The following is a 10636-nucleotide window of genomic DNA, read 5'->3' on the forward strand; positions in this document are numbered from 1 at the left end:
GCAAGAAATTATAGAAAATTTTGTCCAACTGTCAAAACTACATGTATATGTATAAATAAATAACTTGATCCACCAAGTACAGAATAAAATTAAATTGGGTAGGATGACACTTACCTTATATCATTATATATATATAAAAGAGTACTTTCCTTCTCACATCAGTTGATCCAATCTTTTAATTGTTCACATAAAATTACATATTATAAAAACACAACACTAACAGAATAAAATCTTTATAAATAAAAAATTATTAAAAATTTGGATATAAACTTTAAAATCAATTCAAATAAAAATGAAATTAAAATTATTTTGTTTTCCGTTTAATTTTAAGATTTAAAATCAATACTAAAAGTTAAAATTAAAGTTAAAGTTAGAAGTTAAAAATTCCACATATAAAAACATGTCATCAAATAATAAAAATATTAATTAAAAGTTAAAATGATAAACATGTTAAAAAAGAATGAAAAATAGACATAAAATGTTTTTTTAAATTAATGTAATATAATGTTTAACTAATAATATATTCACATTTTTTACTTCTTATCTATGCATTCTTATAGCTAAACAGTTTAGTAGTCTGAAAAGGAGTGTTGGGGGGGGGTATCTGGTTTGAAGATGATGAGATGGTGGGAAAGTTGGCTCTCCATTGCTCAGTGAATGCACGGAGTCGACAGGTTGTGGCAAGGGTTAACAAGATTTAACAAGTTTATTAGCAACTGTCCACACCACTCATGCACAGTGCAACTAATATTTGTGCTGTTTCAACCATCAGTGTGCATAATCAATTTTTTTCCCATCCTCCATGATGAAACGCTTTTTTTCGATGGGAAATGTATTTTCAGGCTGTAAAGTAAAACTTTCCATTTTCAAAATGGCTTCAAGTGGCTGTAAACATTCTGCAGATTCTTTCTATTTCATTTGTGGAGAGTTAATGATAGAAAGGCAAAAAAGAAATATAACAAGTTTGATTTGACACATGTACCTCACATATTTTGGAGTGAAAATAGAAGATCAAGATAAAACTTGGACACTACAATACATTTGGTACACATGTATTGAAGGACTTAGATGATGGTCAAAGGGTGAACAAGAAGTGTTCAGATTTGAAGTTCCAATGGTGTGGCGAGAACCACGTGAAATCACACCAATGATTGTTACTTTTGTTCGACTGGTGTTCAAGGTTTCAATTTGAAGAATAAAAAAATAATCATCTATCCAAATATGCCATCTGCTTTATGCCTGGTTCTCATGGTCTAAACATACCAGTGCTAATTCCACCAGAAAAGTTTTCTGAAATAGACAATTCCTCAAGTGATTTAAATGAAGATAATATCAAGGAGTACAAACCCAGAGATAGCTGTGCACCAGAGCTTTTTCATAGTCTGAACTAAACGATTTGGTTTGAGACTTACATCTGACCAAAGAAAATTCAGAATTGCTTGGTTTGACACTTAAAGAGAAGCACCTGCTAGCAGCTGGCACCTTATTTTTCTAGTTCAGGTACAGAGAAAAGGATTTTCTTTCATATTTTCTGGAAGAAGGAGAATTAATCTTCTGCACTGATGTACATGGACTTTTGACTCGATTTAACATTGCGTACAAAAGTACCGATTGGAGAATGTTCATAGATTTACCCAAAAGAAGCCTCAAAGTTGTTCTTCACAATGGGAATACGTATCCGCCAATACTCATTGGACATTCTGTCCATTTAAAAGAGGATTACGATAATTTGGAATTCGTTCTTGATAACATTAAATACCACAGTCATAAGTGGATTGCATATGGCAATCTCAAAATAATATTGATACTCCTAGGATAGTAACGAGGATACACAAAGTTTCCTTGTTTTTATATAAATGGGATAGCAAGATAGAGAAAATTATTGGATAAGGAAAGATTGGCCAAAAACAGTTTCATTAGAAGCTGGAACCAAAAATGTGCTTTGAAAGGGCTCTCATAGATCCAAATAAAGTTCTCCTTCCACCTCTGCATATCAAGTTAGGCTTGATGAAGCAATTTGTCAAAACCTTTCCAAAAGAAGGTAAATGTTTTAAATACATCTGTGACAAATTTCCAGTCTTATCAACCACCTAGCTAAAAGAGGGTATCTTTATTGCTCCTGACATTTGAAAACTTCAGATGGAAGTTGCTGGAAAAGAAACCTGGGGAACCTTTAAAGACATAGTAACCAGTTTCTGGTCAATAAGAAGGATTCAAACTTCAAATCAATCATTGAGAATATGTTGCTGAAGTACAAAAATTTAGGCTGTTCAATAAGCTTGAAGGTTCACCCCCCAAATTCATACGTGGACTATTTTCCTGAAAATCTGGGTGCCATTAGTGATGAGATGGATGAGAGATTTCATCAGAAATGAAAGAAATGGAAAGGAGGTATCAATGAAATGGACTTCTGCAATGATGGCAGGCTATTGCTTTTTGTTACACTGAGATGAACCCTATAGAGAACATAGAAGGAAAAGGGCAAAGAAGAACTGTCCAAAGAAACTTTGACACATGGAATATAATTGTAAGTATTTTACATAGTTTGTCATTCAGGATTGGTGAAGAAGAGGGGTGTTTCCAAAGGCATGATGTACATAAAAAAAATTAATTAAATAAATAAAAATAAATTAATTTAAAAATGCAATACAATAGAAATTAGGCTTATTTTGTGGCAATTTTCATTAGAAATTAAGGGATCAATGACAATCAGCCCTCCTCTTCAGACCACTCAACTGTTTAGCTATAAGAATGCATAATAATATAAGCCAAAAAAAGTAAATATATTATATTAATTTATTATAAAAAAAAGTTTTATATCTATTTTATTGTATCACATTTTCACAATCTTTCAACCTTTTTACAAATTTTGAAATTTGCAATTTGCAAAAAAATCCTGACGTGACAGAAAAAATGAAGGTTGTTTTCTGATTCAGTCTTTAAAAAATACACAAGAATCAATTACAAAAAACTAAAAAACACAACTATCACAAGCTTGTGTTATTTCTTTTTCTTTAAGAAGAGAGTTGGAAAGCAGTTCAGAATAAAGTTTTAACTTTAATTACAGGTACGAGCAGAGATTGCTAAAAGGATGTATGAAGTATGCTTTTATAAGTTTTTTTGCTGTTTTATGAAGCTAAGAATCTTACAGATTCATTAATTACACTGATATACAAAATGAAACTTTTTTAATGTTTCTCTAAGTGTGATACATTTCTCTGCATATTTTTTTCATACATTACAGATGTGTAAATAGAATCTTTCTATCACCCTCAGTGTAGTAGAAATGGCATATTAAAGGTCTTTAAAATTTAATATGGCTAATGTTATGGGATGTCATACACCTACGTTAAAACTTGTGAGCAGATGCTGTCCTTTTGTGGGTAGCCTCAGGTACATCTCAAATTAAAGTCAATCAGTAATCAGCTAGTATATTAACATTCCATTTGTAACGGTTTTCCAAAACTGAAATATTTTGGTAGAAACATTCATCATGTTCATCACTTACTGCCCCAAGGTTTGGTAAGAAGAAATCCTGACATGAATACAGGAAAGGTACTATTAGTGATATATTACACCTCATTGCTGAGTATGAATTTATCAGTTTATCTAGAATATCCTAGTAATTTTGTAATTTATGAACAGCCAGAAAATGTTCACAAAAACACTGAAAAAATTCTCTTTTAAAGGAGGTCCAAGGTTCTACATTGGTCAACAAAGAGTTAAACAGTTCATCTCTGATCAATTCCCTTCTTTGCAGGCCAACAAAAAATTCTCATTTAATTTTTGCTTCACTTGCTCTTGGAAATTTCTTCCACATATACAAGAATCCTTGACTGTCCTTCTTTATAGCTTTACAAATTCTTTAATTAATTTGACATGAAGGAGCAATAAAAATATCTTTTCTGGTTAAATAAGAGGCTCTTGAATAATGTTTTTTCACCAGGCGTTAAGTTCTCATGTTTCTTACACTGTTTTACTACATAATACTGATCCCTAGTTTGGCTATTCAATTTACTAATAAAACAGCATTTTGTATAACCTAACTGTATGCATAACAAAAGAGATAATACTTTTAAATCTCCTCAAGCATTACAATTATATTTTTTTAATTTACTTTTTCAATAATAATTCTCATATCATGTGTTCCTTTCATATTAGTTCCATAACAGAATGGTACCAAAGGATATTTATTACTACTGTGAAGCAGAACTGCTTTTAAACTATTCTTGGTGGCACCTTTTCACTGAAAAGGTGCCACTCCTCAGGGCTTTCCTGTTTATAAAATTTATAGATGGCTCTTTCATCTTATAACCATAAAATAGTGAGACACTTATATTAAAACTACTCAGCAGATGCTCTCCTTTTGTAAATAGCCTCAGGTAATACGTAATATTATATTTCTTTAATTATAATTTACAGACTAAAAGGGCTTCTACTTATTTTATTATGAACACAGTAAAATAATAAATTTAATGTTAGAACCATCAATTACAATTTAATTAGCTAAATCTTAACTTATCAAATTTACACTTCATATCTTTTTATTATTTTCATTTTTACAACTTTATTCAGATATATCTGCCACTACCTTTATTCTTGATTTCTAAAACTCTATTGACCACTTTGAAAATAAAATGAATGCAAATGTTTTTTAAAACAATCTTCAGGTAATTTAAATAATTTTTTTTATCTATAATTGGTAAATATTGTATTTAATGAGAAAAGCTCTCAATCACTAACACTTACATTTTCCTCATAATTAGAAGGATGAGGTTTAGTATAGTATTCCAGAGAAGGTAATACGGAAACTTAAGAAAAAATATAATTACTTTAATCAACGTACAAACTTCAATTTATGGAATCATTAGTTAGGTATCAACATAACCTAATACTTAATTCACTAGCCAACCTCATCTAATTAACATTAAATATACAAATTATTTACAGCACTTGGGAGAAATAATAAGTTTTCAAACGTTTTAGAGTTTCATTTTTTTTATCAGTGTCCATATTAAAAAATAAATAAGGTGGGACACTAACTGACAAGCACTGCATATTTTAATATTAGTTTGAGGGCTAATGGATTCCAATTATCTGAAACGTCTTACATGTTTGAAATTTTTGAACATTTTGTGTTTCCAATAAGTGGGATTGGAATACCACAACATAAAAACAGTAAAATTAATGAAATAACAAATTATATGGACCTTTGCATCTTCACCAGATACATCAGCATAAAGAAGTGTTGTTTCACAACTACTTGATGGTGTACTAAGGAAAAATATACGTGTGCGACCATCACTGAGTGTACGAAACTGTATGAAAGTTGGTACAACAGCTGATAAGAATGACAATTGTCTAAGTTCACAAACAACTGCTTTCAATTCAGTCCAAGTATTTTTCTATTTTTTGGCCCACTGTCCTCCATCACAGACTGCAAACAAAGAAATAATTTAAAAAATGTTTTTAAATGTTATGAGGATTTAAATACTTATTAGATATATTAAATAAAACTTATCACACTGTTATTTACATTTTATAACATAAACAGATTCTAAGACAAGTTAAGGCTCAATACAAGGTCTTGCCATAACAGCTGGGGTGACTAATCTACATTCTGTATTCAAAGAATTAGAATAAAAAAATAAGGCAATTGTTATATTACATTTTTAGATAAACACTAATTTTACATCTCATAGACTAAAAATATACATTCAAGTTCACGCATGTGTACATGTGCACAAACAGGCACACACACACACACACACACACACACACACACACACACATATCAGCAGAGATGGTACTGCATTCAAAAAGCACCAGGAAATGATTGAATAATACGAATTTGAATAAATGCAATATAGTGCAAGTGATGTATCAAAATGTTATAACCACTAACAGCTTTAAACAAAATACTATGACTTTGAAAGCCCTCCTCGTAGAAAAATAATCAATACTTTGTAACCATCTCATAGATATAAATCACAAATCCACCAACACTGAACAACTTTGATATTCTACACACACATCCACAAAGAACAATATTTTAACACACTTCTAATAATGTACACACTTTTCTCCCGCATCGCATTAAAAAAAAAAGGTCTAATTAAAAAAAAGTAACAACATAGGTTAATACTATGGTAAGAATAGCAGTGTAAATGCCACTGCTGAAAACTTCTAGAAGTTATAAAAGCATTCAATTTATAACTGTTTTAGTTTGTTATTCCAAAAATTAAGTTTTAAATAATTACTAACAGATTAAATTCATTAATATGTATTGTATATTTTAAAAGTCATCTAATTTGTAACCTTCCCCTCATGAACTACTTAAAAAATGTTAACTGTTATCTAACAGACAGAAAGAGATGTCACATTGATACAAGCAAGTGAACACAGATTAAATAGAGAAACAAATTTTTTAAGTTTAACACAAAAGAAAATGATTATAATACTGATTTCATCAATAACATAAAAAAATATGCAAATGAAAATACATTATAAATAAAATAAACTGTATAAGCAATTATGATCTCTGTAAAAATCACCCATAACTATAACTATACTCAGAAAATATACAATTTAAAATATTTTGTGGGAACACACATGTATTAAATAATAGTAATTGCAAAATTATTAAATATAGTTGTTAAGCGTTTCTATCGGATCGACCTCTCTGCTAACTGTTCAAGAGGGAGTGAGGGCAGTCTATATCAGTCGCGTTCCAGTTGGCGACTCGGACAGTCCAGTGCTGTTACTAAACGTATTCTAAACGTTAACTTAAACGTAAATTTAAACGACGACATGCTGTTTCTTATACTGCATATATGTTATACAATTTCAATAAACACAAGTTATAACTTATTGCGTGAATATCTATTTCACCTTGCTTCATTCTCAAACATTTTTTGGTGACCCCGACGTGATTATTTAAACGATTATATTAAACGAAGTTTTGAAACTATAATTAAGCGAATTTAATGAACAGTTCACTTTCAAGATTGTGTATTTAAACAGAAGTGTATTAAACTAGTTCGAGATTTTCCACATAATTAACTTTTTGGTCTTGAGTGCTGTGTATAAACATGTTTACATTCACCATTTACGCGAAGATAAACGTTCGACGTATGGCTATTCAAAATCGGATCTTCCAGCAACATCATCTCAGATCGCATTTTGTTTCTACACCTATGTCTTCATCTATGCTTCTAGACATTCGCAACACACAGGTAGTCAAATCTTTCTTCTACTTACGTTAGTTTGGCCAACGTGTCAGGGGTGAGAAAAATACATTTTGTATTTAAATATTAGCTGGAAAAATAATTAAAGAAAACAATTACATTATTTTAATTTTATGAACCAGAATATAAAGTAAAACAGAATTATTTAATTAATTTAAATAAGTTTTACTTACCTTTTTAAATGATGATAGCAAGATGACGACGCAAATCTAATAGCGAAAAAATAACGTGACACAGAATTACGTAACACAGCACACAGTATTCCAAAACGTGGTATGAATCCGTTAAAACTTTGGCGGGTATTTATATGCGACGGTTATCGTGACGCAAATGCCTTATCGGTTGACGACTTTCGAACTGGTAAACAAGGTTAGTGCGAGGTCATCATCTATCCGGCGGTTTTCCCCCGCCCCAACAAGCGATCACGTGCACCGTGCGTGCTTTATCAGCATTTTTTCCCGCGAAATGTTTTTTTTGGATCACGTGATCACCGCATGATAGTCACGTGATATTTTTTTGATCACGTGATCGTGACGTCAGAGGGTGATGGTGATGGGCGGGGGTGTGTGACGTCAGAGAGGGGAACGTCATTGATGACGCTTGTCCCAGAACCGGCATTTTTACACTACTAACAAAGAATGAAAAGGCATACTGTATAAAGATTAAAAAGGATTGAAGAAGAGGTGAAAACTTGAATCCTGCCAGCACTTTTTCTTAAAGAGGTGAAGGAATAAACACTTCCCATATGAATAAATATTATTTTTTACTTGACTTTCAGGGTGATTAAAAGACAAATCAGATTAAAAAGAAAGCACTCGCTGACTTACTCGTCCTTCCATTAGCTAGACATCTGAAATTTAGCACTAGTGATTTCTAAGAGGTTCTCACAAAAGTAAGCAAAAATTAATTTTGTTTGTAAATCCTTAGTAATAGTAAATTCAAGTTGCGAATTAGGTATCTATCAAGAAGGGGTGCCAAGATCTCAAGAGTCAAACTTGAAAACTCACAAGGTTATCCTTTTTTGGGAGCTACAGTTAAGAAGTAGCACACCTGCTGGAGATGATGAGAAAACCAAACCAGTTTTTCAAAACGATCATTTTTACCTCCATTCAAGAAGCAAGATTGAAATTATTAATTAAATTATTCAAATGATAACACCAACATTCTTTGAAAACATATCTCAAGATTTACTTTAAACTATTTAACAAAAGAGTTGAGCTGAAATTGTTTGGGTATTTTGCATTTCCCATATATTTTGCAATAAATCTGTCATTTTAGCCAAAATTCACATTGAAAATAACTCAAACAATATCTGAATAAAACTGTGATTTTCTTTTCAACCAACTCTAAGGGTAAGTAGAATAAATACAGATTTCCTAACCTACTGGATTTTTCTAGCATGTTGATTAGAAACTCAAAATAATTCAGCACAAATGTCAATTAAAAAATTGAATGAAAACACATTTTAGAAATCCCTTTTAATCACTGTTAACAAAGTGAGACTAAAGATTGGAGTTTTGTATTTTTTAAATTTTGTATTCCAAAAGTGCCTCAAGAAATTAGCATCTTGAATGTTTGTTGTGGGAAATTGTTGAATTTGTTGCAAGTTGAAGCATAAACTAACTGCTAATTCATCTAATTCGTTTTTAAGAAAAGAAAAATGCTCATATTGTTTCATTTGCTCTTAGCTTACGGATTCATTTTTCATTCATAACATTTACTCGCTCTACAGAAGCTGAAATTTTTTTATCTTCGGGTCCAAAAATGAGCATGCACTACAAACATTACTCACAGGTGATCTGAAGCCTACTTTGTAGTCATTCACAAATATTCACCTGAACATTGAACCCATTTTCTTTGCACTTTTTATTAGATTTCATGAAGCTTTCTAATGCTTAACGTTCAATGCAAATATAGACACTGATTTTCTATGATTATAGTGACTTTCTAAAATTTAGAAAACTAAACTTATTAAGGTATTGATGAACTCTTTAATTTTTATTTTTTTGTTATACTCAAATGGTATTTTTTCTTCCCCCTCTTTTTCCTTCAACAGCTTCTCCAGCATACACCTTTTTAACAAAATTGGACAATTAGCACTAGTGATTTCTAAGAGGTTCCTCACAAAAGTAAGCAAAAATTAATTTTGTTTGTAAATCCTTAGTAATAGTAAATTCAAGTTGTGAATTAGGTATCTATCAAGAAGGGGTGCCAAGATCTCAAGAGTCAAACTTGAAAACTCACAAGGTTATCCTTTTTTGGGAGCTACAGTTAAGAAGTAGCACACCTGCTGGAGGTGATGAGAAAACCAAACCAGTTTTTCAAAACGATCATTTTTACCTCCATTCAAGAAGCAAGATTGAAATTATTAATTAAATTATTCAAAAATTTAAATTAAATTAAATTAAATTATTATTAATTTAATTATACCTAAAAAGTTATTTTTACAAACAGAGATCTTTTCATCAGTATCAGATATAATAAAGTAAGAAGCACAAAAGTATGCTGTGAGCTCATAGTTTTGATTTGTTTTTATTTGGTTATTATATGTCAAATTATATTTTTTGCAACAATGAATGACAAGATAATAGAATATTATCGCTTTTGTCAGAAACTTTATAGAGTCTGTCTCTTAACTTTTTAACATCTCAAGGCCTAACTTTAGAACACGATAATTTTTTATTTGAATGTTTGTTTACGTGGAATGTACAAATTTGAACCTGACGGTATTGAATATCTCCTTATTTTAGACTATTTTACCAGTTACCTGCCTCTTTCTTGTTCCACAGTCATTTACCGTTTCCTCCATCACAAAATACATTTATTTTAAAACAAACTTACAAAATCACACAGATCACAATAGATTATACTGAACACCAAGAAACAAAACCAATCTTTTGTTATTTATTAGGCTGGTGTATTTTACTACTAGTGCACAGCTGAAAGTCAGCTGTGACATTTTAGGTACTTCTGAGTATTTGAAGGAAACATTTTTTTGATTGATACTTTAATTTCGTTGTGAGTTTTAAAATGAAAGAATGTATGTTTAGATTGAAAAAAGTTGTAAATTATGAATCTCTTTAATATGAAGAATGTGAATATGTACCAAACTCACTTTTTATTTTTTTGTAGTAAACACTGAATGATTTTGATCCTTGTGTGGATCAGTCAAAATTTTAATTTTTTTAAGAAGTCACAAGTCCTCGTTTGGTGTGTACACAGGATAGATGTCAGTTTCCTCCTCTAACTCTCAAATTAACCACTGATTAAATGGTTAATTAAATCCCAATCACCAAAGAACACCGGTATCCACGATCTAGTTAGTATTCAATCCGTACTGCCCAATACGTAGGTTAGGCAACTTTTTATAGCAGCTGATTAATCGATAG

At 30.9% G+C, this 10636-nt stretch overlaps 1 long non-coding RNA gene across 4 annotated transcripts in view; it reads right to left on the reverse strand.

Moving 5' to 3' along the window:
• Positions 1-10617, reverse strand: part of LOC142319260 (uncharacterized) — a 64877-nt gene extending 54260 nt beyond the window's left edge. For all 4 annotated transcript variants that reach the window (XR_012755151.1, XR_012755148.1, XR_012755149.1 and 1 more), the window contains exons 1-2: positions 10363-10617; positions 5211-5437 (exon numbers count right to left, since the gene is read on the reverse strand). This is a non-coding gene — a long non-coding RNA (uncharacterized LOC142319260). The remainder of the gene's footprint in view (positions 1-5210; positions 5438-10362) is intronic.
• Between the last annotated feature and the right edge of the window lie 19 nt (positions 10618-10636).

The sequence above is a fragment of the Lycorma delicatula genome, chromosome 2 (genome assembly GCF_047948215.1).
Source record: "Lycorma delicatula isolate Av1 chromosome 2, ASM4794821v1, whole genome shotgun sequence".
Classification (NCBI taxonomy): domain Eukaryota; kingdom Metazoa; phylum Arthropoda; class Insecta; order Hemiptera; family Fulgoridae; genus Lycorma; species Lycorma delicatula.